Raw genomic sequence first — 6817 nt, forward strand, 5'->3', positions numbered from 1 at the left:
GGCTAGATGCCCATAGGATTAAGTTTGGATTGTGCAAATGGTTGATACTAATATGTATAGTTGTTATGTAATGAGAATTGATGATTGAGTTGAGAATTGTGTGAATCTGTATATTTGGTGTGTTGAGAATTTGATGAATTGAATAATTAATATTGGTTTGTGGAATATGCATTTAAATTGTGAGTTTGGGTCGGAGGCCTTGAAATTGGGCTGGAGGCCGGAAAGAGGTAAGGAAGGTAAATTGATATGTGTATTGTGTGATGATATAAGAGATTGGATGGGTTTTAAATATTGAATGTGTGAATAATTGGTTTGGTTATTGAATAATATGGTTTGAGAAATTGAGGTGTGGAATTTGATAATTTTGCGTGAATATGTGTAGAGGAGGTAGGTTTGGTTTGATTGAGTGTAATTATGTGAATGTGGTTGGGTTGTAGTTATTTGGATGAGTGAAAATGAATTTGGCTTGTGGAAATTAGAAAAATTGGTGATTTCTATGTTTTGGTAAAAAACTTATTTTTGACCAACTTTGGCGGTCTGTAACTTGGTCCACGGAGTTTGGAATTCTTTGAAAATGGATTTTTATGAAAGTTTATTCAAAGATCTTTCCAACGGTTCAGAAATGGTTGAAAAAGGAATTTTGTAGAAGAAGTTATGTGCGTTGGAAGTTTGGGGTTTGAAAATGTAATTCTGCAGCTTTTTAACTTAGTAAAATTTTTGGTAAAACGTACTCCGACGCGCACGCATGGCCAACGCGCACGTGTCACTCACGATTTTTACCCTCTCACGCGTGCGCCTAGCCGACGCGTATGCGTCAATGTATTGATTCAAGTGCCCAGCCAAAGTTCCCGAGAGTTGTGCGGGTATTGCGCTGATTTTGTGCGTGGGGAACAAACCGTAGCCACGCGTACATGTAACTCTGCTTTTCTGACTCCCACGCGTGCGCATGGGCGACGCTCACACATCACTCTACTTTTCAGCCATCCACGCGTGAGCGTGGGCAACGCGCACGCGTGACTCTGTTTTCAGCAAAAGTTGATTTTGAGTCTTTAAAGCTGAATTTCAGACTTTTAAGCATCCATTCTCATCCTTTAAGTCTTAAATCTTTATAGTATGCCTACTAATGGAAAGAAGCTAGGATATGTGGTAACGTGTGGATGAAGTAAAATGAGAATCAATGATGAATGATGAGTAATGATGATTGTATGAGTTACTGAGGGTGATGATGGAAGTGTGGTGTATGCCGTGAGGCGAAGGGCTGTATTTGATAATGATTATTGGCTGGTTATGGGTTACGTTATGAGCCAGATGGCTATGATAAATATTGATTTATGGCTAGAAATGAAAATATGACTTTGAATGATTATTTTATCTTGAGCTCTCTTTCTCGAAAGTGCGAGCCTAGACAAATGAAGGAAGGTGAGGATCCCCTTCCCTGTTCTTCCTGGTATTGTAAAATCGTCCACCACCGAGATGGTGGGAGCTTAGAATCCCTTCCTTGGTTTCTCCTGGGTATATGAGAATGTACCTCCTGGGTAGATGCAAGGGTTGTGGTTGCGCCCCACTTGCTCCAGGTTGGTTAGTATAGAGGTTCTCCGGGTTGACGCAAGGGTCGTGGTTTATCCCACTTGCTCTGGGTCATTGTTTGAGAATTGGTAATAATGAAGAGTGATTATGGATGAATGCGTATTTGAGATGCCTAGGTAGTAGCAAGGGTTGTGGTTCATCTCACTTGCTCCGGGTCATTGTTTGGGAATTGGTAATAACGAAGAGTGATTATGGATGAATCTGTATTTGAGATACCTGGGTAGTAGCAAGGGTCGTGGTTCATCCCACTTGCTCTGAGTCATTATTTGAGAATTGGTAATAATAAAGAGTAATTATGGATGAATGTGTATTTGTGATACCTGGGTAGTAGCAAAGGTTGTGGTTCGTCCCACTTGCTCCAGGTCAGTGTTTAAGATTTTATAATGATGATGATTGATTTGGAATAAATGAATGAATGCTTGAGATACCCGGGTAGTAGCAAGGGTTGTGGTTCGTCCCACTTGCTCCAGGTCAGAGATTGTGACGCCTGGATAGTAGCGGTAGTAGTGGTGATTCCACTCGCTCCAGGTTGAGCTTTTAAACACCCGCCTGGGTAGTAGCCACAGTAGTGGTTATTCCACTGGCTCTAGGTTGAGCGGGTAGTAGCAAGGGGGTTGTAGCTCAAACCTACTTACTCCGTGATGGGTGTTTCTGTCTGTGGTTAGCTACCAGGACGTGTCGAGTTGGCTATATAACCGACAGATGATATCATTAGCCATAGGACAGGCATACATCATTTGCATATATTTGAATTGTTTGGGTTTGCCTATTTATTTTGGATTGCTATATCATATATGCTATGTTACCTGATTATGTGCTACTTGTTCTACTTGTACTTTAATTGTGTATTACTTGCCTGTATTACTTGTGTTTGTACAACTGAGAGGTCCCTCATGCTGGTGTCGGTGGACGCTGAGGGCTATTCTTGATGAGATGAGTTGATGATGTAATTGAATAATGATGATGATTATTGAGTGAGGTAATTGAGCTCCCTAAGTAGACGCAGTAAAGTGATTTCACTTGCTCCAAGTAGAGAATGAGTTAATTTGAAGTTCCCTGGGTAGACGCAGTAAAGTGATTTCATTGTTCCAGGTTGATATTGAGATAATTTAAGCTCCCTGGGTAGACGCAGTGAAGTGATTTCACTTGCTCCAGGTGAGGCTAAGAGGTAACGCTATAGAATTGCTGAGACAAAATAACTGGTGATAGTTTGGCTTATAATTCTGATTCTGATTTGTTGGAGAGTTAGAAAGCCGGGAAGCATGAAAGATATGAATTAGATTTAGCATCCCCTTATGACAGTTTCCTGTGTATGGACTAGTGAGAACATAGGGTGAATATTTGGTGAAAGGAAGTTTAGGATGCTTAGTTATTTTTTATTACTATGCATTGTATTTATTTGGCACTTTTACCGTACTGGGAACCCATGGGTCGGGGGTTCTCATTCCGTATATATCTCTTGTTTTTCAGATATAGGTCCAGGTGCTCATAAGTGAGCTGTGGTTCATCTGAGAGATGGCGAAGATCTTTATATTCTCCATTTTATATTTTGCTTAGAATCTCTCTACCTTTATTTTGAAAAGCTTACATTATGTATTGAACTTTTTTGAACTTGCCTATAGGGGCTGTTATGTTTCTTTTGGGAGAGATTAGGAAATACTGTTGTCAACTACTTTCATACTGTACCCTAGCCAGCCTAAACTTCGCAGGCCGCGACTAGTGGCTATTTACTTATGTTATATATCTATATACTGTCTTTCTCTTATTCTCCTTTATGTCTTCAATCGTATGTCACTTTTTAACTTCATGCTTTATCTTTTAGTTGTCGTTACGTGAGTAATACGACTTCGTGATTTTATTTTACTTAATTTCAGGCTTCTCAATTAATATTCCTTTCAATTATACTTGTAAACTATGTATTAAAAATCCACCTAAGAGTCGTACCACCATAATATCATTGACTTATGACTCGAGCATAAGGATCTGAATATTAGGGTGTTACACTATATGCTTTCTTCATTAATTTGGCTGCCATCTCTAGTGAGATATTTGCAACTTGTACCTCAAAGATTCCCAACTTCTCTTTTATAGAGAGTGGCATGAGGAATTAGGAAACATCCGGGATCCAGAAGCTTCTGATGTAGCTTCTGCTAAACTAAAGCATTTAGTTCTTTGGTAAGCATTGGAGGTTTTGTACCAAACAGCTTAGCATTCAGCTTCATGAGAGCTCCTAGGTACCGAGCAACTTGCTCTTTCCTAGTGTCCTCCTCCTCATCAGAGGATGAGTACTCAGCAACACTTATGCACTGCAGGAGTGCATGCAAGGGAACCTCTATGGTCTCTATATGAGCCTTGGCTTTCTTCAATTCTTGGATAGGGATTTCTTGAGTGGGTATTGAACACTCAGTAGGTATATCATTGCTGGCGTTCAACGCCAGTTCTCTTGCCAAGTTGGGCGTTGAACGCCCATGAGAGACCTCCTTCCTGGCGTTCAACGCCAGGTTCTTTGCCAGTTTGGGCGTTGAACGCCCAGTGCGTTCAACGCCAGCTTCTGTGCCAGCTGGGGCGTTGAACGCCCAATGAGGACCTCCTCACTGGCGTTTAGTGCCAGGCTCTTGGCCATTTCGGGCGTTGAACGCCTAGTGAGGTATTCCTCACTGATGTTCAACGCCATCCCAATCTTTCCAGATTCGGCCTTGTCCTCAGTGGTGATAGCCTTACACTCTTCTCTTGGGTTCACTTCAGTGTTACTAGGAAGAGTGTCAGGAGGGGTCTCAGGGATTCTCTTACTCAGTTGACCAACTTGTATCTTCAAATTTCTAATGGAGGATCTTGTTTCAGTTATGAAATTATGAGTGGTCTTAGAGAGGTTGGAGACTATAGTGACTAAGTCAAAAAGGCTCTGCTTAGGGGTCTCCATATGTTCCTGAGAAGATGGGAATGGTGGTCTGTTGTTGAACCTATTCAGGGTTCTTCCACCTTGATTAGTGTTGAAACCTTGTTGAGGCTTCTGTCGATCCTTCCATGAAAGGTTAGGATGATTCCTCCATGAGGGATTGTAGGTGTTTCCATAGGGCTCTCCCATGTAATTCACCTCCTCCATGGTGGGTTTGTCAAGATCTTGAGTTTCTACTTCAGAAAAAGCTTCTTGAGTGCTGCCAATTGCAGCTTGCATTCCAGTCAAATGGTGAGAGATCATATTGACCTGCTAGGATAAGATTTTGTTTTGAGCTAATATGGCATTCAGAGTGTCAACTTCAAGAACTCCTTTCTTTTGAGGGGTCCCATTGTTCACAAGGTTTCTCTTAGTGGTATACATGAATTGGTTGTTTGCAACCATCTCAATGAATTTTCTTGCTTCTGCAGGCGTTTTCTTCTAGTGGAGTGATCCACCTGCAGAGCTGTCCAATGATATCTTGGACATCTCAGAAAGACCATCATAGAAGATACCTAGGATAGACCATTCTGAGAGCATGTCAGGAGGACACCTCCTGATCAGTTGCTTGTATCTTTCCCAAGCTTCATAGAGGAATTCACCTTCTTTTTGTCTGAAGGTTTGAACTTCCACTCTGATTTTGCTCATCCTTTGAGGAGGAAAGAATTTGGCCAAGAAAGCATTGACCAGCTTCTCCCAAGAGTCTAGACTTTTTTTAGGTTGAGAGTCCAACCATATCCTAGCTTTGTCTCTAACAGCAAAAGAAAAGAGCATAAGTCTGTAGACTTCAGGATTCACTCCATTGGTCTTAACAGTGTCACAGATTTGTAAGAATTCAGCTAGGAACTGATGTGGATCTTCCAGTAGAAGTCCATAGAACTTGCAATTCTGTTGCAGAAGAGGAACTAACTGAGGCTTAAGCTCAAAGTTGTTAGTTCCAATGGAAGGTATAGAGATACTTGTGCCATAGAAGTTAGAGGTAGGCATGGTGAAGTCACCCAGAACCTTTCTTGCCTTTCCTTTATGATTAGGTTCGGCTGCCATGTGTTCTGCTTCTAGTTCAAAATTTTTTGAGTGGTTTTTTCCAAAATGTTGTGCTTTAACTTGTTGCAAACGCTTCCTTAGAGTTTTTTCAGGTTCAGGATCAGGATTAAAGATAGGTTCTTTGTTTCTATTCCTGGTCATAAACAAGAAAAATAAGAAAAGAAAGAAGAAGAATGGGAGCTCTATGTTCAAGAACAGAGGACTCCATATGAGATGTGAAGAAGAAGAGAAGAATGAAGAATGAAGATAGAAGAAGGGGAAGAAGAATTCGAACAAAGAGAAGAAGAGTTTAAAAATTTAGAAGCAGGAAGAGAAACAAGGATTAAAATATTTTTGTTTTTATTTTATTTATTATTTAAATTTGAAAATAAAGTTTAATTAACTAAAAGGATTTGAAAATTAATTGTTGATTTTCGAAAAAGAGGAGAGAGAAAAGAGAGAAGATATTTTAAAAAATTTGGAGAGAGAAGAATTAGTTAGGAAGTTTTGAAAAAGAAGAAAGAGGAAACAAGTGACTAATTAAGAAAGATTTGAAAACAAGATAAGATAGAAGATTAGAAAAGATTTGATTTTGAAAATATTTGAAAAAGTCAACAAGATAAGATAAGAATTGAAAAGTTTTGAAAAATATTTAATTTTAAAATTTAAAAGAAGATAAGATAGAAAAGATTTTAAATTAAAGATAAGATAAGTTAGGTAAGAAAGATAAGATAAGGAAGTTAAGAAAAGATAAGTTTAAATTAAAAGGATTTGAAATCAAAATTGAAAAGTTAGTTTCTAATTTATAAAGATTTGAAATTTAAATTTTAAAAGAAATATAAGATAAGAAAGAATCAAATTTTAAAAGAAAAGATTTGAAAAGAAGTTGAAGAAGATAAGATTTGAAATTTGAAAATTTAAATTTTGAAATTGAATTTTAAATTTTGAATTTGAAATAAGATAAGATAAGATTTTTGAAAATTGAATTTTAAATTTTTTTGAATTTTGAATTTGAAACAAGATAAGATAAAGATTTGAAAAAGATATGATTTTGAAAAGATTTGATTTTGAAATTTGAAATTAAGATAAGATAACATAATAATTTGAAATTAAAATCTGAAATTTTATTTGAAATTTTCGAAAATTAATTGAAATAAATATAGAAAAGATTTTTTTATTTTTGAATTTAATGAAAAAAGAGAAAAACAACTAAATGACACTAAACTTAAAACTTTTAGATCTAAGGGGACTAATTTTCGAAAATTGAGAAGA

General features: G+C 37.8%; 1 non-coding gene across 1 annotated transcript; it reads left to right on the forward strand.

Moving 5' to 3' along the window:
• The first annotated feature begins 5055 nt into the window (after positions 1–5055).
• On the forward strand, positions 5056–5164 carry LOC112745596 (small nucleolar RNA R71). Its single transcript, XR_003173515.1, has one exon. It is a non-coding gene; the product is annotated as a small nucleolar RNA R71 (small nucleolar RNA).
• Positions 5165–6817: the final 1653 nt, after the last annotated feature.

Source organism: Arachis hypogaea, chromosome 14 (genome assembly GCF_003086295.3).
Source record: "Arachis hypogaea cultivar Tifrunner chromosome 14, arahy.Tifrunner.gnm2.J5K5, whole genome shotgun sequence".
In the NCBI taxonomy this organism is placed as follows: Eukaryota; Viridiplantae; Streptophyta; class Magnoliopsida; order Fabales; family Fabaceae; genus Arachis; species Arachis hypogaea.